General features: G+C 38.7%; 1 long non-coding RNA gene across 1 annotated transcript; it reads left to right on the top strand.

Moving 5' to 3' along the window:
• Positions 1–288: 288 nt before the first annotated feature.
• On the top strand, positions 289–21,550 carry LOC105552773. Its single transcript, XR_001008067.1, has 3 exons — positions 289–533; positions 13,626–13,810; positions 20,300–21,550. It is a non-coding gene; the product is annotated as an uncharacterized LOC105552773 (long non-coding RNA).
• The last annotated feature ends 2,433 nt before the right edge of the window (positions 21,551–23,983 follow it).

Here is a 23,983-nt window from a genome sequence, read left to right on the forward strand (position 1 = left end):
TAAACAATCCCCTTGCCCTTTCTTGTATGCCCTTCTCTTTCTCTAGACCTTCTTCTCAGAGTTCTGACTTAGCTTCTGATGTAGCTGACAGAATTTCTTCTCTCTCGTTCCCACCACAGTATATATCTATTGAATTGTTGAACTGGATTATGTCAGAAGCATTAATTGGAAATCATCACTCTGTAGAGAACAACAAAAACACAAAATCTCATGACCAAGGAAGAGCCAAAGAGCTTGTCTGGATTTCTTGACCTCACTTCTCAGAATGTTGACAATGAACTACAACCAAAACACAACCATGGCAACAAATTAGATATTTGTTGAATCAGGCCAAGACACAGAAATATACTGTATGCCAAAATGTAAAGGTGACATGAGTGATCAAAAGAGAGGGAAAGTGAAAGGTCAAGGGAGATACTCTCAGCATGTAGGTACGGAACCATTTCCATGAGGTCAGCTACATTCCAAAGCGGCTGCGGCACTGGATGGGGAGCTGTCGGGGCATGATGCACAGCCCAAGACAGTCTTTGAAGGTTTGTACCCACCCTCGTTTCCTGGAGATTATGAGGCCAGTTCTGACTCTGTCTTGCCAGTGCTACATCACAAACATGCATCTATACTCTTTTTAAATGAAACATGGATCTATACTCTTCTTAACTGAAATAATAGGCACCACAATAAGAAGGGCTGGGTGTATAGGTTAGGCAGATTTCACTCATAACTCTTTATGGACAGATTACTTTGGTAATTATAAACCAAATGGGTAGAATTAATTCATGTTTATTGAGCATTGAATTCTGGAGCCTGAAATCACAATATTGTATGTATTCGATGTGAGTTTCTTTTTTTTCCTTCATTCCTCTTTTCTCTTCTCCCTCATCCTTCCTTTTCCTTTTCATTCAACAAATGTTTACTGGTGCTTACTCTACCAGGCACTGCTCTAGGGGCTGAAAAGACATCAGTGATCAAGATAGATACAGCCCCTGACACTGTAGAATGTATCAAGACTAAAAGAAAAGGTTGTGTGAAGGATTTCTTTGAAAGTCCTATATGCTCATTTCTGAGGAATGATCCAGGGGTTTATAAACAAAAATAGAGGTAAATTAAAATATTTCATGATCTTAAATGTGTGTCAAATATACACTGGCTGTATATAGAAACTAAGAAACTAAGAGAACTGGAGGAGGTAAGGCATACGATGGGAAGAAGTCACTGCACCAGGAAGCATAGAACAGTTCAGATCAGTGGTCAACTTCTAGAATGCTCTGTGGTATTTAAGAGGCAATGCCTCTGCCCAGAGATAGAGCAAGTGCCTGGGGAAAGTAGCTGATGAAATCATCAGAAGGTCTGGCTTATGACAAAAGGGTGCATGGAAAGTTCAAGAGACTGAAGAAATTGTCAGAGTGGCAAGGAAGCAGAGAGGGGCATACATGTGTAAAATTAGGCTGTAAAAATAGGGGTTAACCAATCAGGCATTGCCTTGCAGGTCATCATAAGAATTTTGGTCTTTATCTCATGTGAAATGAAGACTTAGATATGTTTTTAAGTATGCCAGTTTGTATATGTCTCTATGTGTGTTTCTAAGAGAGGAAAAATATAGGGCAATTTTTGGAAATTCCAAGTGTACTGCAGTGGCAGTGAAGTTACTGTAAGGCAGTAAACTTAAAAACAAATGACATTAGCCTGGAATAAGGTAATGGCCTTAAAGCGAGAGAGAATAGCCAGCTTTGAGTGATGTGAAAAAGATAAAATCCACAGGGCATGCAGTTGGCTGTATTTGAGAGAAGGTTATAAAGGTTAACGCCTGATTTCTGGCTTTTGTAGCATATGGATGATAGCGTCATTCCCTGAGATAGTAAACATTGAGGGTGGAGTCAATTTGTTGGAGAGGAGGACAATTAACTTTATTTTGAAACTACTAAATATGAGGTGGTTTAGTGATACCCAAACAGAGATACCAAAGAGGCAGATGAATGGATGGGTTTGGGGCTCACAAAGTCTACGATAGACACACTAATTCATGAGTCATCTGTAGTGAGGTGATAATTGAAGCCATTGGCCCAGATGGGATCTCTTTATTTAAATGCAGAGTATAAGAAGAGGGCGTAGGAACAAACCTTGCGAAATAACATTTCTTGGCCAGATAAATGAGATTAAAGTTGAAGTGGAGATAAAAGAGAAGTAAACAAAGATGTAGGGGGAAAACCAAAACAGTCTTGTGACACGGAAACAAAGAGAAGAGGGCATTTTAAGAATCAACAATTAGTCTATAGTGCGAAGTACTTCTTTTTTTTCTTTTTAATTATACTTTAAGTTCTAGGGTACATGTGCACAACGTGCAGGTTTGTTACATATGTATACTTGTGCCATGTTGGTGTGCTGCACCCATCAACTCGTCAGCACCCATCAACTCGTCATTTACATCAGGTATAACTCCCAATGCCATCCCTCCCCACTTCCCACTCCCCATAATAGGCCCCAGTGTGTGATGTTCCCCTTCCCGAGTCCAAGTGATCTCATTGTTCAGTTCCCACCTATGAGTGAGAACATGCGGTGTTTGGTTTTCTGTTCTTGCGATAGTTTGCTGAGAATGATGGTTTCCAGCTGCATCCATGTCCCTACAAAGGACACAAACTCATCCTTTTTTATGGCTGCATGGTATTCCATGGTGTATATGTGGCACATTTTCTTAATCCAGTCTGTCAATGATGGACATTTGGGTTGATTTCAAGTCTTTACTATTGTGAATAGTGCTGCAATGAACATACGTGTGCATGTATCTTTATAGCAGCATGATTTATAATCCTTTGGGTATATACCCAGTAATGGGATGGCTGGGTCATATGGTAGCAAAGTACTTCTTAAAGGTGAAATAAAATGAGAATTGAAAAACATTTAATCTAGGGGTGATAGGCAACCCAAGGTAACTCTTTTACATAGAAAGAAGGGGCCAAAGGCCAGGTAGAAATCAGTTGAAGGGAGAATACATCATGTTAAAAAGGAAAGGCTGAACACCCATCAGATAGAAAGGGTCATGGTAAGAAGAAATTGGACCTAAAGTGTAGGTTCCATGGACAGCTAAAGGGTCAGCTCTCTACTGACATTTGAGAGACAAAGGATAGGGTAATGTGGATGCTGAAAAGTTTGCCAAATTCATAGAGGTAAGTTGAGGGAGTTAGCATTATATGGTCTCCATTATCTCTCTAAAGCATTTGGCTATTTTTTGAGGGTGAAAATATTACATTGCATTGGGAATTAAAGCAGAAGTATAACAAAGAAATCAGGCAGGAGTTTTGTATTAGCTGCTTATTGTGACAGCAGTGCTGTATGACAAACCAACCCAAAGTGAGTGACTCAAAACACTACACTTTTTAAAAATTTTTGTTTCTGTGAATTAGCCTCATAATGCTTCTGAAGTTGTCTGAGATCGATCGCATATTTTGAGGCTGGGTGGCTGTCACTGACCTAGGCTGGCTTCATTGGGAGATAAGTGACTCCTGAGATAAATGACTCCTTTCCACATGTCCCTCATCTCTAGCAGGCCAACCCAAGTTGTTGTCATGGTCAAGGCAGAGATGCAGTAGCAGAAGTGGGAATGTGCAAGCATATTTTCAAGCCTATGCATGCATTATATTTGCTAATATTCAAATTCTATTGGCCAAACCAAGTCACATACCCACATTCAGGATCAAAGAATGGGGAAGTAGATTCTCTGCAGTGGAAGAAACAATAAAGTTACATGGCAAGTGGATATGAATACAGAGAAGGACAAGGAATTCAGACCCTTAATGCAATCCACCTACAAGACAGTATTAAGAGCACATTCACCATAATTTAACTTCATTCGATAGTGGAATCCAACAGTTCTATTGTGTGGATGTCTCCAGCAACATTTGATTGCTTAAGTAGAACACCAAAAAGATATTTTACACTGTATGTGGGAATTGCTAGAATGTATAAAGAAAGTGCAGAAAGACAGATAAGCAAGACCATGTAAGATATAAGTAAGGCTGTTGTTGATGTAAAGCCATTTTAAAGTATCCATTGGCCAATGAGGCAAGTGAAGGTGTGGGAGAATGGAAAAAGGGGGGCTTGTGAAGCCAAAAGTTACTCAGAGTGAAAATGGTTTAAACCATGACAAAGAGGGAGTTGAAGTCAGGAAGAGGGTGCTTGAAGTTTTCAGATAGAACAATTTTATGACATAACAAGGTCTAAGAAGTGGCAGTTTGAGTAGGGAGCTGAGGTAAAGCTAGTAAATGGGGAAGGCAAAGGAAATGCAGTAAGGGAAGAGAAGAGTGTTGAGTCATTCCTGTAATAAATGAAAAGATGAAAAATCTAAGTCCAGTGCTATCATGCTGGATGTGAGAGAGGCAGTAACCAGGAGTTTAGCAGATAAGTGTGGGGAAAAGGAAAATATAAAATAGCCAAACAACACAGGATGCAAGAGCTGCATTTTATGGTCTGATTGATATAGTTGTTGTTATTGGGGAGAAGGGTTAATGAACCAGATGCAGCCATAGGAAGCAAAGATGCCATCAAGATTTTCTCTCAACCTTGAAACATATGGGCTATTATAAAAACAACCAACCAATAAACTCTGGGTTGTAAGAAAGGCAAGATGGAGGAACCTACAACTTTTCTTTGTTGAAAATACATAGTTTTGGAATGAGTAGCGATGCCATGTTGTATAAAGTTGCCTAGCCAAACTGGGTACAGATGTTCCAGAACAGGACAGAGAATGACAAAGTTGGGAAAGGGAAGGTGTTAAGGAACAAAACGGTAGGAGAAGGCCACAGAGCATCATTCACCGTTCCTCTCTGTCATTCACTGGCAAGAAGCCAGTGAACTCCTCCTGACAGTAGCTCCTTCTCTGTCCTGTTCACTTTCCCCACACTTATCTGCTAAACTCCTAGTTAGTCCTCCTCATACATCCAGCATTATGATACTGAGCTTATATTTTTCATCTTTTAATTTACTACATCTTTTCTGTCCTGGGAAGGACAGAAACCATTCTCACACTTGGTGACCTCAGAGTCCTTGAAGGAAAATAATTAAAAATTATGGAGATAATGGGAGGTAACACATAGAGATTGTACAGGAATAACATTGTTATTTACTTTCTTCTTCATATGAGAGAAAAAAAGAGAAAACATATTCAAAGGTCTTTTGCTGTCTTCTACTCATACTTGCCTATTAACTCAAGCCTTGCATATTAGCAAACATTAATGATTTTTCTTGTAGGGCTGGCCTATCATATTTACACACCCACACTCTCTGAGGTAATCCTGAGCCAGGCTCCTTCTGATTATATTTTGCTTTTTCATGCTGCTGTCCCAGAAGACGTTGACGTCATCCGGAGACACAGTAGCGCCGTCCTTCTTCAGAGGTTCAATTCATTCTACCATCCAGAAATTCTGCCGACAAGGCGGCCAGTGTTAGAAATTAAGCTTGTGACATGCAGGACATGGTGGAGTGCAAACATTGGTCAGTGCTTCCTCTCTCAGCCACAGAGGAAAGCCACACTGATTGGTATTCAGGAAAGGGACCTCCTGTTTCGAAGGATTCCTTCGTGCTGTTCAGCAATGCTGTTTAGGGTGGATTTTCCCATTTGAACGGCAAAGCTTAAACACAAATATTAACTACCTGCAGCTGCAAATAGCAGCATAGTACATTAAAAAAAATAATGAATATGTTAACCAGCCTCTACCCAACCAAGAAAAATATTATGCAGAGACAAGGCTGATTTTAGAAAAAATGCCCAAGGAAACATTAATAAAAAAGTCGAGTTTCCTTTCAAAGTTTGTTTTTGCTAAACATTCATAGTTTTGCTTTTTCCAATCCAATTTTATTATAAGAAAGATATCCCACATGTGTACCTGGCATTCCTTTTAAAATAATCAGTAATATGCACACACAAAAAATGGAAATAGTGGGTGAGTTCTTAAGTGTGACAGAAAGAAAGGGCAAAATATATAATAAGGAAGGGAGATAGTTCTTTGAATGCACGTAAGTTTGTAGCCTCTTTAGTTATAAGCAGATTTTCATGTCCTTATTATTTTGACTATTTACATTTTAATATTGTTCATTTGGAAAATCCAAGTCTATCTGATTCTTAACTGCAAGGTTTCTTCCCATGAAATCACTGAAGGTGCAATATCGCTTGTAGTTAGTAGAAAACTGACATTTTAGAGCTGTGATTCCAGGTTAGGGCAACAAATGGACATTCTATTACCTGTTGGATAGCTTCTTTGGTATTTATTTCTGTCCTTGGTGAAGATTAAAACTAAATTATTAGGCTTGAAGAGGAACTTCACACCTGTAATCCCAGCACTTTGGGAGGCCAAGGCTGGAAAATCATTTGAGCCCAGGAGTTGGAGACCAGCCTGGGTAACACAGAAGATCCCTATCTCTTAAAAAAAAAACACACAAAAAAAACAAAAAAAAACAGTCTAGGTGTGGGGGCACATGCCTGTGGATCCAGCTACTCAGGAGGCTGAGGTGGAAGGATCACTTGAGCCCAGAAGGTTGAGGCTGCAATCAACCATGATCATGCCACTGCACTTCAGTCTGCATGACAGGGTGAGACTCTCTCTCTCTCTCTCTCAAGAAAAGAGAAAACCTAAATGATTAAAACATTCTGTTCAATAATTCTCATTCTCAATTGGTAAAATAGGAATTTTAGACTAAACTTAGTGAATAACAAAATGCTTTTGGTGCACTTTCTTTGTTCAAGGCTCTTTTTCTCAATATTTATATCATCACTTCCTCATAACAAGCCTGTAAAGTTGGTATTCATATTAACCCATTTTCCAGGTGAGGAATCTGAGGCACACAGAGATGAAAAACTGTCCAGACGGTTGAGTCAGAATTCAAATGTTGGCTTGTCTTCGTCTGGAACCCACACTTTCTACCTTCCTCTTGTGTTGTAAGTTAAACTCAGATTTAAATTGGCTAACTTGGCTTTGCCTGGTTTACTGTTAATCCACTGTCATTTAATGTTGGCTTTTGTTTATTTGTTTTGTTGTTTTTGTTTAGTTTTGTCTAATTTGTGGCTTATAAATCTTTTTTGTAATAATGACAGTAAAACATGGGGCAGGGCACCTGGGTTCTAGTCACAGCCTAGCTACTAACTTTAAACAAGTTTGGATGTTGCATAAACTCAGTTTCCTTTCTATAAAGCAGATACAATGAGAGAGCATCCCTTTCTGCCTCAGGCAGAAATCTACTGTGCTAACAAATTAAAAATATTATCATAGACGCTTCTTTCACTAAGCCAAAGGGATGCACCAAGCTAAAGTTTATGGAATTCAATTTGACAACTTGGATATTAAACTTCTAAATTATTTTTCTGAAGAGGATGTTGAAACTAATGGAGAAAGGGAGATTTAAGTTTATTGATGAATTTTTATTCATCCATTTACTCCACTTGAAGAGTTAGTCAAGACTGAGTTGTGACATGTATTTGTAACAATTAAGAACAATGATTGACCTCACCTAGGTTTCTGTAATATCAAAAATGTGGGAATATCTACAAGGACAAATGGATGGTGAAATAAATTTTGAATGCCAAGTGATATTTTGTGTCACTCTTTGAGGACTGCTGAAACTATTTCTAGGAAACCACACACAGGCACATGCTACAGTTCAAAGGGTCATCATAATATTTGTGAGTTCTTAGCATGAATTAATTTTGAAGACTATTTTGAGACAATTTGTTATTTTTATTCTCAAACATTTATTTGGAAATCTATTTATTCTCACCCACATAGGAATATTTATCTACATCCCTAAGTTTCCATTTTAGTTACTTCCTTGTATAGTATTCTTCCTACTTGAATCTTGGGATCAAATTCTTCAGTTTTTGCATTGTTTAAAATAAGTTATCCTGCCATCCTTCTCTCCCAAGCTGATGGTATCCTATAATCTATGAAAATGCACTGCAAATGAAGGAAAACCCTCATGTAAACATTCTACCCTATTTTCTGAAAGGGATAATTCCTCCCTTTTATCTTTTAGCACAGTCATTTGAAAGGAAGTGGTCTTCATGGCTGGAAAGCCAGGATAGTTTTTGCATATTTTTGATAAATTGAGGCCCATCAGTTTGAATCATTAGACACTGTGCTTGTGGTTTTAGTAGTTTCTTCTCTCTGGGACATCCCGCCCCCTACCATCCTTAATAACTCACTCAGCTTTGCTGTTACCTCATTTGATGACTGGCAGAGATGGTGGAGCAGCAGGAGTCACCACAGTATATTCAATGAATTATTTAGTAAATCCTTCTATAAATATTTAGTGAGCATCTGCTGTACGCAGGAATGGTTTTAAGTACTAAGGCTATTACAATCAAATGCCAGCTCTGTCCTCCTGCTCACACAGTGGTGACATTCTAGGAATACTGAACAGAGAAACAGAAAATCAATTATCTATATTAATATTTATCTAAATGAATACATATATCAATGAATATTTAAGCCAATATTAAATTATGATATAAAATAGAGGGAATAAAATGTAATAGAGGTGTATGGGTTAAGAGAGGGATACGTTGGAGTAGTCAGGCTTCTGAAAGATGGCTTTTGAAGGGATACCATAGTTAGGAGAACAGCTAGCCAAATGAAGAACATTTTAGACAGAGGGAACAGCACACACAAATGCTGCAAGATGACAGCTACCAAGAATGTTGAGTAACAAAAAGAAGATAAAGTGAGTAAGATGGAAATTATACAGGATGAGGTCTGAGAGGTAGAAGAGGCCCATTTCGTATATGCCTTTATAGATGATGGAAAGGGCTATGGATTTTGTTCTAAGTATGATGGTGTAGAACAATGATTCTCAAAGTTTCATGTGGATCAGAATTACCCGAACGACTTGCTAAGGTATAAGTTATTGGGTCCATCACTAGAGTTTCTGACTTAGTGCTTCCAGAGAAGAGCAAGAATTTTCATTTCTTACAGGTGATGCTGACACTCCTGGTATAGGAAAAACACTTTGAGAACCACTGCTATAGTCAATAGCTGTTATGTGTACCTACTCAGAATAGATTTCACCAAAATTTTACAAGTGAATCTTGATTTTCTTGTGCAAAACGTCTCTTCTGTATTCTTAGCCCAAGCAATGGATTTTATTACCTTGGTCACAATGAGCTATTCGATGATGGACATATGACTTTCGGCAGTCAATTGAAATCTAATCCAGGGAAACTCTAGAAACTATTGGAAAGTGAAAGTTCTTAAGCTACTGGACAAGAAGCTCACAGTCAATAATGTAGGGAAATTCTCTCCAAAAGCTAAGTCAGGGCAGATGAGAACTGAGCTGCAAGATGACAAGAGACTGAGCTCTGGTACCTTCTGTTTGAACCCCTAAATGTAGTCATGCCTAAGTCAATTATACTTCTGTGATTTCTATTTCCATCACTAATTTTCCCGTCTTATGGTTTAAGAAATTTCTCTTTGGGTTCTGAAACAACCAAAAATATAAATACAAATAAAAAGCTATAGTAGATATACCACTTTTACAAATTTAGATGCACCTTGCTTCATCACCAAATACCAGATAAGTGAGTTTGTATGGCTAAATACTACTCTGTACATTTATAAAATAGATAGGCTTTGTATAGGCAAATGAGATATTTCAAAATAGAAAATCTCAAGCAAATAGGAGAATGAAGTAGTTAGTCAAATTAACATAGGCATTTGAAAATGTGCTAAATATCACTTGGTGACACTATATCATTGCTGGCAGCATCGTTACCTATTATCTATAATATGACCCCCAAATAAAATTTGTAATTGTATTTTTCTGTCCTTTTATGTGGAAACCTCACATTCTCTACAAGTCGATGCATGTTTTCCATTACAATTATACAAAGCAGTTTCTCATCATTTAGCTTCTATCTAAACGTGATCTTTTCAAATAGTCTTTCTTGACTGTTCTATTTGAACTGTCATCTCCCTACTCAAAACGAAGTCTATCAAGCCATCATATTTCATTATTTTCTGAGAAAACATTTTCTCCAATTATTTCATTTGATCATTTTTTTATCCCTCAGAATATAAACTACATGAAAGCAGTGGTGTTTTCTCTTATTTACCTTATTTCTCTTATTTATTGGGTTACATTCTGTAACCCAATTGATATTTTTAGAATAGAAAAATGAATAAATTGTACACTTTTGCCTTTCCTTAAATACATTTTAAAAATTTGAGTGTTCCTTTCCTAAATTTGTATCTATACTTTTGGAACAATTTTAGGTCATATTTCGCTTTAGCCACAAATCCTCCCTGACCACCATCACCCAAAGCTTCTGAGCCTGAGAACTAACCTGATAATATGAAAATTATGTTGTCCCTACTTGCGTTGAGCCTTTTTGTGTGCAAACTTCTCTTCCTTATCAGACCTTCCTGAGGCAAGGCCAGTATTTTTCATTTGTATTTCCACTTTATCAATATTGCCTTGCATAGACTACAGACATACAAATATTTGTTGACTGCATGAATAGATGGATGCATATTTAAGAGCCAAAATGCCTATATTAATTTAAAACTCTTGCATTCTCCAAATAGATATTTTCATATTATATATAGTCTTAAAGGCTGTGAACTATGCTGTAAGTGAAAAATCTTAATTTCTGATATTATATTGAATATTCATAGGAACTGTACAATATTTATAGAAATAATCAAAACAGATAGTCATAGAAACCATAAAATAAACAGGTAAATAAGTAAAAATTAAAGTCTTTATTTAGGAAGATGAGTGGGAAAATATGGGAATGGCCTGTAATTTTTTATTTATGCATCAGCTTTATGATTCCAACATGCTGCCACTGACCCCTTGGCCATAAGTTAATCAAAGTGTTTTCCTGCATTGGTGCAGGATTTGTGCCAGCCTGTCTGTACCTCCTCCCTTGTCCAACCTCATGACCCCTTCAGCATGGACTTTTAGGTCAAGGTGTGGGCTTTGGCAGACCTGAAACATTTCGGAAAGGAAGCTGGTGTTTTGGGGGCAGTGGTAAGTCTGTTTTGAGACATGTTATTTCTGAAGTAACAGCAGGGTACTGAGCATGACGTCTATATATATGGAGTTGTATGTAGTTAGAAATACGGCATTGCAGATACGAGAGAAGGATAACATCATTGGTCTTACATATTTGAGAGTCATAAGCATATAGTCTTAAAGAAAATGTGGATGAACGCAAAATACAAGTTAGTGGTGATCTCTGGGGAGAGACAAGGGCTGATGGTGTCACATGTACGGAGGATAATTGAGGGATAATCTTCAAAGCTATTGGCAATCTTTCATAATCTTGTTGGTATGTTTTATTATTTTTTCAAAAATCACACATATATTATATATGAATGCTATGTATCTCACAATAAACAGCTCTAAAAATATGGTTGCCTTTCAAAATAAAAATGTGCAATGGCAAAAAGCAAATCTTTAATATTTCAAATGTCTTAATTTCCTAAAATATGATTACTTGAAGCACTTAGTTGGAAGAACTGAAGTGCTTACAACAATTTGCCTCAGCTTCTAGCTATTTCAGGAACACTCTTTTAGATGTAAATGAACTCATGATGTTTTTTTCAATTCTGTTTACTCTTGTGTGAACAACCATGACTCTTTTCTCTTCACACTGAAGCCTCCTCCTCTGTAAAAGATGATTTCCAACATCTACAACAAAAGGAAAGGAGGAATTTGTCCCCAAATTGAATCCTTTATTAATGAATGCATGACACATGTACCAGTTACTTGCTGACATAATGATGTTGCATTACAAACCACCCTGACATTTATTGCCTTAAACATATCATGCATTTGCAGGTTGTCTGGGAGACTCCTGCAGGTCTTGAACGGGCCCTTCCTGCACCTGCAGTCTGCTGCAGATGGGCTAGGGGGCTCTGCTGATCTTAGCTAGGGTCTCCTATGTCTGGGATACGCTGTCAGCTTGTCTAGGACCTCCGCTGGAAAACCTGGACAATTCTTCTCTGCCTTACTTGTACCATCCGCTGAGCATTTTCTCATGCCAAAGTTAGAAGAGTGAATTAGAAAAGAGACACATTCAAGGACTTTTCTGGAGTTTCCTGACTCTGTTGTCGCCATATTTGTTCATGATTGGGCAAAGCAAGAATCAGCGGATAGAACAAAATGCTGTCCAGAGTGGGAGGGCATTGCACGGTATGGGGCAAAGAGAGAGAAGAGTGGGGCCACTGATGCAGTTCATCTACCACCACATGTTCTTCCTCCCCTTCTGGCCCTTGCTCATTCTCTTTCTATGATTTCCTGCCTATTAGGATTCTACAGGCTAGCCATCCCTCGAGGCTCAGGTCAGGTGTCCTTGACTCTATATACAGTTATTCCAGCCTTCTCTCCCACCCAAAACTTTAAGGCATTCCGTGTTTGCTTCCATCATTTTAACTTTTTTATCTCCATTGCTGGGTGTTGTTTCATAACTGACTGTCTCATCAGAAAATGAGGTATTAATAAAGGATATTTGCTTTGTAACCCTGCAAAATCTGGTAGAAACAGGGTAGAAAATAGATCCTGATCAATAGTTTTGATTCTGTGTCCATTGATTTACTTTTATAAATCTGTTCAGTCACAAATCCACATGGCCCTTTTCTAGAGTTCTGGTATGTTAACACTGATTCTTTTGGCACTGGGTATAACCCATCGATTTCTTCCTTCTTTTTATTTCTTTTCACATTTTTTCCTATTTCCTTCCATCCTTTCTTTTTGAAAAGCTTTTCTTTAGATTAAAAGAATTTGACTTGTTCATTAAAAAAGGTCTAAAAACGCTTTTCATCACAGTTAGATTTCTGACTTGTTCTCTATAGCCAGTATTTCTTCAGCACATTACTTGAGCACACCCCTAAAAACAGGTGTCAAAACACATTAAAGGCACAGCTTCCTAAAACATCAAAGGAAACTGTGTTCTCTATTTTCATAAATGCCACCTCAAAGCTAAAAGCCTGTCTAAGTCAGTCACGTGAGCCATTTTACTGGTCAAGATATGGGTAATTTGAGTGCTGCCCTCAGTATTGATCTCATCTCATTTATATGTGTTTAAAATTCTACATTAATCCAAATTCTACTTTCTGCATAATTTATGCAGAGGCCAAAGAAATGTCAGGTTTGCAAATAACTGGAGGACCTTTATAGAGATTCCAGGTAAAAGTATAGAGCTGAAAAGTAGAAAGAAACAGTGCAAGTCTTATTATGTGGACTGTTCAAGGGCACAATAGTTATCAAGTCCAACCTTTCAATTTCACAGTCTAGGGTTTAATGAGAGCCTCCAGGGCTTAGGTTTCCCACCAGGGAGGTGACCTTGGCCCAAGCCATCAGCAATAAGGATTTGAAAAACATTAAATCTATAACCTGCATTAGAGTGATCACATGTAAACTGGATGGTAAAATGGGAAATTTGAGATGCAATATTTGAACCTTAGATGAGTTGGGCAACAAATATAATAAGGCATTATTATTCTCATTCCACAGTTGAACTTCTTCAAATTTAACTGTATAATAAAGAAGCTGAATGCCTTGCCCAAGTTCACACAACCAGCAAGTACAAGAGTATCTGGTTTATCTGGCTCTAGATTCACTTTCCTTTGCTTTCTTAACAGATGGCTGGATGTATGACCTTGTCATGTACGTAAAACATCCACAGACTAACTGGAAAAGGACTTTACCTCAGCCAGAGTGAGTGCATTGCAGAATAAGTGCAGAGAGCTTACCTTGGTTTTTAAAGATATTCCAATCTGTTTTAATTGGGGATCTCATTGCAATGTGCTCCTATGTCTTGAGACAGGTAGGCAAAACAAAACGAAGGTGATTAGCATGGGGAAAGATGGGGCATATTTGAAGCAAACCCACTTTTTAAAGAATTTCCTCATTCCTCACTCTTTATTCTTCACTTAAAACCTACTGTGACATTTTGCTGTTTTTCATGGCAATATATCTTTTTCTCCTTTTCATGTTTTTGATTTCTCCTTTATGTTGAATAAATTGCTCTATGAGATTTTTCTCTCTTCCTTCACTTCCGAAGACACCCTAGACAATCCCTCACATGAAATCAACCAGGTTGGTCTGTCTGCTCATGCCTCCACTGTTCTCATAAAGAAAGAGAAGAAAAGGGCTCAATGCCTGGAGTGTGTGAAAATGGGGTAAGGTGAGGGCAGAGTGTGGCAGGTATTGTGCTGAGGCCATGAATGCATAATCACTCCTGTCACAGCAAATAGATTCTGTCATGAGGAATTCCATGGTTTTCCAGAGGAAATCAGCTTTCCCTGCAGGCTGCCAAGCCCAAATGAGCTCCTTACAGCACCTGCAGATCTGAGCATCAAGCAATTATTCCACTATCTTGCCTAAAAACAAAGACTTTGCTACCCTTTGACAACCTCTGACCTTTTCCAGCTAACATAAACTAATTATATTTGCAGCAGGAGGGGAGGAAGGCTTTCGTAGTCCTCCGTGGGAGTTGTCTTTCATGCTTTGTGCCACGTTGTCGGTTCTGGCAATCCAAAAAATGACCACCCTTCAATCAAGGGAGTTGCTGGACAAAGCACTTAAAGAGATACAGGGAGGCCCTTATCACAAGTAAATCTCACTGTCTAGGCTTGGTCAGAGTAGCCCACACTGTCCAGTTAGCAATAGTACAAGAGAGCCATTGTTAAGTGTCACTTAGCAGCAATTACAGCCTGGTCAAAACAGTTTTTTTTGCATGTGTTGTTTTGTTTTTAGACAACCTGTTAATGGGCCCACAATTAGGTGTAAGGAATAACCCAAGCCACAGGCACTGAAGCAAGGTTAGAGGTTAATTGAGACTTTCTATCCCAATAATCTGAGTTTTTGCAACTTTTTGCTGAGAGAATAGTCTTAAACAAAAAGGAGATAGTATGATACAATTAGTTGGAAAGCAGGAGGGTCAAAATTCCCAGATGAGAAAGGAAAACTGGCCAAGGAAATCAGGCCAGAGGGACCACCTGGGCCACTTCAGATGCCAAGAATATCTGTGGCCATTCATCTGGTGGATGAGGCACAAAGCGGTGTGCCCTCCATTCATCACATCCCTCCTGTCTACCAAAGAAAATACAAGGTCAATGCCATAAACAGGAGGCATCTCGGGGTAATTGAAATTCCAGAAACAGCCTCATTAGAATAGCTTACAGGCAATCATGTTTTTCTTTTCCTACTGAAGGTATATTCATGTCTTGAAATTGTATGGAAGGCCTTCTTTGTGGTGGCTGGGGTTGCAGAGGGACTTTCTGATAGTTTTTGAAGGATTGTGTCTAAATAAATGGCTCCCTTCATAGCTGAGAGGAAGAACCCAACAGAACCTCCTGGGCTTGCTGGCGATGGCACGGCACACATAACGTCCACACCTGCTCCCTTGCTCTTAACTATCAAAGGGCCCCTCTTTCTCCATTCCTTCTAGGTCATAATCAAGGTATTGTGTCTTAAGCAGCTGGTCTTTATCTGGTATCCTGAAACTATTATTGGAGGTTTCTGGGCTTTAATCTTTCTTACAGGTTTTTTTTTTTTTTTTTCTTTTAACCCTTTCCCTTACTCACACCTGGCAATGCAAACTTTGACACTTCCAGCTGGCAGATCCTTCTGATTGGAAGTGGACTAAAATTTGCTAAATCATTTTGTTTCTTTCCTTTTTTTCCCAGTACAGCTGGTGCCAAAATGTGATGATTTGTTTTGCTCCAGTCACTGAAGTTTTTGTTTTCTTTTATTTCAACCCCATACTGGCTTCCCAACTTGATGCTGAGTCATCTGGTGCAGGTGTTCTAAGCGGCTGGTATTTATGTCACTTGCAGATGGTTTGGGTAAATCACACAATGTTCCTGCAGCCCCACTGAGGCTCTCTCAGGTCCCTTTGATCCTGGCCTTCCTGTGGGTCTTGCACATATGTAGAACTTCAGTGAACTCTTGGATGGATTCTACTCAAAGCAGGTTGAGTTGCTATGGGCCCCACAGTCTGATGGGCTTCAACTGAGGGTAAGAGAGGTTAACTAAAAGAAAGAACCCTGAAATCACAATGTACCGCAGCTTCACCTACATAGGGAATTACATATCCAATGTGCAGTAGAACATAAGTTAATGCTACAGCTTCTTAAGTAAATTGGAACAAAGGGACCACATTCTCTTTCTGAAGGAGAAAGGTATGTAGGAAAGTAAGAGCTGGAGTAGTGAAATTGTTAAGTATTAAACATATATATTGAGTGTTTTTTCTTCATTACCTTTGTCTGACCCCATACTGTCTCTAGCCCCTGTTCCAATGCTCAGTGCAAAGACTGGCTCATACACAAGAATCTGAAAATCTCATCTATTTATACTGTACACATACAGCTTCTATTAGAAACTTACAAATCCTTGCTCCCTTCTATCTAAGAAGGCTGCTTTTATCATGAAGCAATACACACCACTTGGGAACACTCAACATCTTTTCCTCCTGTAAAGATTTACAACTTAGTGAGAGAAATTTCTGTTTGGTCATAGCCAAAGGCAAGACATATCAACTTCAATTTTCAGAATAAAGTTTTTGGGAAAACTGTGTATTCCTAGGACTGCAGAAGTCCCACCATTGTAGGTGATATGGTTTGACTGTGTCTCCACCCAAATATCATCTTGTATTTCCACATGTTGTGAGAGGGACTTAGTGAGAGGTAGTTGAATCATGGGGGCTGGTCTTTCTCATGCTGTTCTCATGATAGTGAATAAGTCTCATGTGATTTGATGGTTTTTAAAAAGGGGAATTTCCCTGCACAAGCTCTTCTCTTGTCTGCCGCCATGTGAGACATGACTTTCACCTTCCACCATGATTGTGAGGCCTCCCCAGCCACGTGGAACCCTAAGTCCAATAAAACTCTTTCTTTTGTAAATTGCCCTGTCTTGGTTGTGGTTTCATCAGCAGCATGAAAATGGACTAATACAGTAAATGTGTACCAGTAGAGTGGGGCACTACTGTAGATATCCAAAAATATAGAAGTAATTTTGGAACTGGGTAACAGGCAGAGGTAGGAAGAGTCTGGAGGGCTCCAAAGAAGACAGGGAAATGTGAGAAAGTTTGGTACTTCCTAGACACTTGTTTAATGGCTTTGCCCAAAAGGCTGATAGTTATATGAACAATGAAAGCCAGGCTAAGATGGTCTGAGATGGAGATGAAGAACTTGTTAGGAACTAGAGCAAAAGTGACTCTTGGTATGTTTCAGCAAAGAGATTGGGGGCATTTTGCTCTGCCCTAGAGATTTGTGGAACATTTAACTTGAGAGAGATGATTTAGGGTATCTGATTGAAGAAATTTCTAAGCTGGAAACCACTCAAGGTGTGACTTGGGTGCTGTTAAAGGCATTCCATTTTAAAAGGGAAACAGATCATAAAAGTTTTAAAAAAATTACACCCTGACAATGCAATAGAAAAGAAAATCCCATTTTCTGGGGAGAAATTCTAGCAGGCTGAAGAAATTTGCATAAGTAACGAGAAGCCGAACGTTAATCACCACGACAATGGGGAAAATGTCTCCAGGGCATGTCAGAGACATTTGCAGCAGCCCCTCCCATCACAGGCCTGGAGGTTTAGGAGGAACAAATGGTTTCATGGGCCAGGCCCAAGGTCCCTCTGCTGTGTGCAGTCTAGGGACTTGGTGCCCTGTGTCCCAGCCACTCCAGCCATGACTAAAAGAGGCCAAGCCTTGGCCTGTTGCTTCAGAGGGTGGAGGCCCCAAGCATTGGCAGCTTCCATGTGACATTTGAGACTACAGGTGCACAGAAGTCAAGAATGGAGATTGGGGAACCTCCACCTAGATTTCAGAAGATGTACGGAAATGCCTGGATGCCCATACAGAAGTTTGCTGCAGGGCCGGGGCCCTCATGGAAAACCTCTGCTAGGGAAGTGCAGAAAAGAAATGTGGGTTTGGAGCCCCTATACAGAGTCCCTACTGGGGCACTGCCTAGTGGAGCTGTGAGAAAAGGGCCACTGTCCTCTAGACCTCAGAATGGTACATCCACTGACAGCTTGCACTGTGCAGCTGGAAAAGCCACAGATAGTCAATGCCAGCCAGTGAAAGCAGCCAGGAGGGAGACTGTACCCTGCAAAGCCACAGGGGCACAATTGCTCAAGACCATGGGACCCCACCTCTTGCATCAGTATGACCTGGATGTGAGACATGGAGTCAAAGGAGACCATTTTGGAGCTTTAAGAGTTGACTGCCCCACTAGATTTCAGACTTGCATGAGGCCTGTAGCCCCTTTGTTTTGGCCAATTTCTCCCTTTGGAATGGCTGTATTTGCCCAATGCCTGTACCCCCATTGTATCTAGGAAGTAGTGGACTTGCTTTTGATTTTATACGCTCATGGGCAGAAAGGACTTGCCTTGTCTCAAATGAGACTTTGGACTCTGGACTTTTGAGTTAATGCTGAAATTAGTTAAGATTTTGGGGGACTGGTGGGAAGGTATGATTGGTTTTGAAATGTGAGGACATGAGATTTGGGAGGATCCTGGGGCAGAATGATATGGTTTGGCTGTGTCCCCACCCAAATATCATCTTAAATTTCCATGTGTTGTAGGAGGGACCCAATGGGAGGTAATTGAATCATGGGGGGCTGGGTCTTTCTCATGCTGTGCTTGTGATAGTGAATAAATCTCACAAGATCTGATGGTTTTAAAAAGGAGTGTTTCCCTGCACAGCTCTTCTCTTGTCCGCTGCCACATGAGACATGACTTTTACCTTCTGCCATGTTTGTGAGGCCTCTCTGGCCACATGGAACTGTAAGTCCGATAAACCTCTTTCTTTTGTAAATTGCCCAGTCTTAGGTATGTCTTTATCAGCAGCATGAAAATGGACTAACACAGTAAGCTACTGCATGGGTTTTCACAGAGTGATCAACCATCCAAGGGGTTTCTCAGGATTAACTCTGCTAAGATCAAAACAGTCCTGGCAAACTGTGGCCAACCTAATGTGTGTATTGCATTACCTGCAGAACTTATTAAAAACATAGATCCCTGAGCCCCACCCCTACAGGGTCTGGGGGAACCCCGAGAATTTGTATTTTTAACAACCTTCAATGTGGTAGTGAAACTTCCAGAACAGGGCTATTCGTGGAGTTGGAAGGAGCAGCTCTGTAGAACTTGTGAAGAGGAGCAGATGAAAGTGAAGAGCACAGATCTGGAGCAGTGCATATGATACAGAAAGGCATACTATTTTAAGTGACTCACCCCAATGTATCAGGACACGAAAACAACAACCAGAAAATCTCAGTGACACGAAACAGTGAACATATTCTCATGCTCACAGAACAGCAAGGAGAATATGGTTCAACTGGTCTGGGCTCAGCTGGGTGGTTGTATTTCAGTCTGTAAGTTGGCTGCAGGTCTCCTCCATATGTCTTAGTGTGGTCAACTGACACATGTTTTACTTCTGTTGAGAGTCATAAGTGGAAACATGTGACACTTCAGAAAGCTTAGACTCAGAACTGGCACAATATTGCTTTTCATTGGCTATCACCAGTCAAGCCCTAAAACAATGGAGTGAGCAGTGTGCTCTTCCAATGAAAGTATGGAGAGAGTAAATATTTCCTAAGTAATAATCTAATCTACTATAGTGATCTCAGAGTTTTAGAGTACTCAATCTAATTGGGTATATAATTGGATATATGTCAGTGACTGGTATACAATTGCTGTATGTCTAATGACCTACAACAAACTTTCAGATTATTTTACCATTCAGGTAGGAATAAATGCCAGGAAGCTGAAATATTTACTAATTGCTAAAATACATATTTGTCCCAAGCCATTTTCCCACCTCTGTTGCCCAATAACTTGGAATAGACAAAATTCAATGTTTTTCCAATTTATAAATGTTTGGTTAGGTGTAAGAGTACTGTATTTTATTTTTAAGTGTTTTTTTTAATTTTGCATTTTGTTTTCTTTATTTTTTTCTCTAAAATCCTCAACCAGCTTTTATTTGGTTAAATAAACCTGAAAATTTAGTGGATTTTCCCTATGTAAATTATTAAAAATACTTCCTGTGACAGTGATATATCATGTAAGAGACTTATAGATAAAACACAACTACCGAAACAAGTAAATTTTTAAAAATTCATTTCGAATTTATAACACAAATATACTACCTTCCAACAAAAGACTACACTAGAACCACATTGTTCTTTAAACATGTCTGTTGTTCCTGATTTTTGGCAACAAAGTATTTAATGGAATCTATCAATAGGCAAAAAAGTATTTAATGGAATCTATCAATATACAAAACTTAAAAGGTGTTTGTTATCATTGGCAGGGCCTTCAAGAGGATCAATATTTCCAGAATGTTGGTATTAGCATCCATTTTTCGCTGGCTAGATATTTTCCAACAGAGGATGTGACTCTCATCATTACAGCAGAGGAATACATTTATCAAAGTCAAGGAAGTCGTTTGCCATTCGGATGGCCCAAGAAGCATACATATTTATCATTGAGCCTTGGAAGAACTCTCTATTATAAAAAGATTGGCTAATTTCTGAAAACCACTCCTTCAATAAGGACCCAGGTTATGTGCCATGGTATCTGTAGCTTTCTGGCTGGGTCAGGGTGACCTGCACACAACCCTGGCAGGATGCCCTTGGACAGAGTATTTGCATCCCTTTGGTGTACCAATGTATCAAGCATTCACAGGTCACACTGAAACACTAAAGTACGAGCTGCGCAAAGAGGTCATCGGTAGGCATTGTTTCTCCAGAGGGGAATAATCTTACAACTGTTATGAAGGGTCAAAGGTAACTTTCATTTTGAGATGCTAATTACTCCAAGAATTTGATGCAGGAGACAGCTGGTTAAAATGAATGAGCGCTGCAGCATTGAAGGGGAAAAACAAATAGAGGGTTATAATAAAAGTGCAATATGCAACATAGTAAGTATGCAGAGAATAAGGGACAATATTGTTAATAAACATCCGTTAGTCAATATGATCTTTGTAGAGCTGGGCTCTTTATTATTATACCTGCTAATCACATGCAATTAAATTTAAATTTAAGGTGGTTAAGGTAGAAATTCAGGTCCTCAGCCACATACGCCACACACAAAGTGTTCAATAGCCACATGTGGCCATTGACTACCATATTGGGGAGCCCAGATATAGAACATTTTCATTACCACAGAAATTTCTATAGGACACCAATGACCTGGCGTGTTTTGCTATTGGAGGGATTTTAGACTTAGTGCTTTTATATGGGAAACATTATTTAAAAAAAAAAAAAAAAAAAAAAAAAAAAAACAGCCATCCCATGGAACGCTTCTCTCATTCAGTTCTGTAGTAAGGGTTGCCCTAAATTCACTTATGCCCTAGAAAATTCACTTATCATGAATGAAAAAACTGTTACTACTATTAATAATATTTTTGTCCTGGAGAATATTTACATTGTACCACATACTGTGCTAGATGCTTTATACATATTGTGTCATTTAATTCTTACCTTAGAGACTAAGATCTATCTGTGAATTACTTTTAGATAAATCAGGTTAAGAGAAAATAAAAACTGACCGTAGATCACAATTAAGTTTAAATCTAAGGCAATTATTGCTCTTTGAGTGTGTGTGTGTGTGTGTCTGTGTGTGTGTGTGTGTAACTGGCGGCCCAGTGTTACTGAGATAACTACACAGAATTAAGCAATAAACTCTGCCAGAGCCTGGGGATATGAGGACAAGAATACAGATGATTATCAGAGACAAGGGAAAGAAAGAGAAAGTGAGAGGTATTTGAGGATTCACTAAAGAGGCTGACATATAGTAGAAATAGTTGAGGAGACTCAGAAATTTCGTTGTAAGATCCAGGCAAGCATGGAGAAAGGCTGCACTTAGGAGATTTGTGGGTTCCCGGGCTAACTACAGAAAAGAGGATTAGGGCAGCAAGACTGATGTTGAAACCACTAAATGGTCATATTAACATCCTAGTGTCCTTCCAAGATCAAGTTGGATCCAGTGTATAGATGAAAGGATTTAAGAACATGAGGTTGGATGTGGATTGCTGTTTTCAAAGACTTGGACAAAAGAAAAGTCACAGCCTCTTAATTTCTCTCAGTGAACTTCAGCTTAGCCATTAAATTTCAGAGGAAGCAGATGGCACACATTCAATGTTCTGGGATATGACTGTACACAGTCAGACTAAGAAAAGGTCACAAAGAAAGAAAAAAATATAAGGAATTGCTGAGTGTTGTATATCAAGATGGTTGGTAATGAAAATACCCTATCCTACTCAGTTTATAGTAAATTGCTTCTATATAGAGTAATTTATTAAAATCTCAGAACATTAAGGATTGCCAAGTCTTGATTTATTGCAGAAAATTTTGCCATGGTGTTTCCATTTAGAAACTTATTTCTTATCTTACACAAAGTAAAAAAAAAAAAAACAAAAAAAAAAACCAAAAAAAAAAAAACAAAAAACTCTTTAGCACCTGGTATTATTAGTGAGGTATAACTGGGGTGACAATATAATTTATTGTCCAAATAGAGACACTTTTGAGAATGAATGTAATTATTTATAATTACAGCAAAACCACAGGTGTAATCCAGAACTATCCAAGGCAAACCAGGGCAAACCAACAACCTAGGTATAGACCACAGCTGGATGCAATTGGATTCAAGCCATTTTCCCAGTCCAGCTGCCGAATATGACTCAAAGGCTACTCTGCTGTCAGCTGATTTACAAGCTGATTGAAATAATGATGCAAAGGCACAATGAGGAAGATGTCCAATGCCCATTTTAGGTAAAAATAACTAGTGTAAAGAAAAATATCATTGGTCATTGTTGTTGAGTTTTTATTTTTAAAGAAACAGTGACTTGATAAAATACAACAAGAAAAAAGAGTCTAATAAGCAATCTCTACTCAGCATAGGAAGGCATTTCTCTTCAATTTTTTTAAATAATAAATTAAAATAAATACTATCTTTAAGGTACTAAAGATAGTAAGCTTAGATATACTAGTTCAGCTAATCTACATTCCCACCAATAGTGTAAAAGTGTTCCTGTTTTTCCACAGCTTTACCAACATCTGTTGTTTCTTAACTTTTTAATAATTGCCATTCTTACTGGCATGAGATGATATATCATTATGGTTTTGATTTGCATGTCTCTAATTATCAGTGATGTTGAGCTTTTCTTCATATGTTTGTTGGCCACATAAATATCTTCTTTGAGAAGCGTCTGTTCATGTTTTTTGTCCACTTTTTAATGAGTTTGTTTGTTTTCTTGTAAATTTGTTTGAATTCCTTGTAGATTCTGAATTTTAGACTTTGTCAGATGAACAGATAGCAAAGTCTTTCTCCCATTTCCCATGACTGGGTATAAACCCAAAGGAATATAAATCATTCTATTATAAAGATACATCCACACGTATGTTCACTGCAGCACTACTCATGATAGCAAAGACATAAAATCAGCCCAAATACTCATTAATGATAGACTGGATAAAGAAAATGTGGTACATACACTCAATGGAATACAATGCAGCCATAAAAAGGAATGCAATCATGTCTTTTGCAAGGACGTGGACAGAGCTGGAAGCCATTATTCTCAGCAAACGAATGCAGAAACAGAAAACCAAACACAGCATGTTCTCACTTACAAGTGGGAGATGAACAACACACACTGGGGCCTTTTGGGGGTGTGGAGGGAGGGAGTGCATCAGGAGAAAAAACTAATGAATACTGGGCTTAATACCTAGGTGATGGGTTGATAGGTGCAGCAAATCACCATGGCACATGTTTACCTACGTAACAAACTCTCACATCCTTCACATGTACACCGGAACTTAAAAAAAAAAAGAAGATATACTAGTTTAGGTGTATCCTTAGGCAGTAGAAGAACTTGCAAATTGAGGTGCACCACTGGTATTCAGTGAGTAGGACCTAGAGTTGTAGATGTTCTACAATGTGCAGAATAGTCTCACACAATGAAGAATGAATCTAGTCTCATGTGACATTCACATGA

The sequence above is a fragment of the Mandrillus leucophaeus genome, unplaced genomic scaffold (assembly GCF_000951045.1).
Source record: "Mandrillus leucophaeus isolate KB7577 unplaced genomic scaffold, Mleu.le_1.0 Scaffold116, whole genome shotgun sequence".
Taxonomy (NCBI): domain Eukaryota; kingdom Metazoa; phylum Chordata; class Mammalia; order Primates; family Cercopithecidae; genus Mandrillus; species Mandrillus leucophaeus.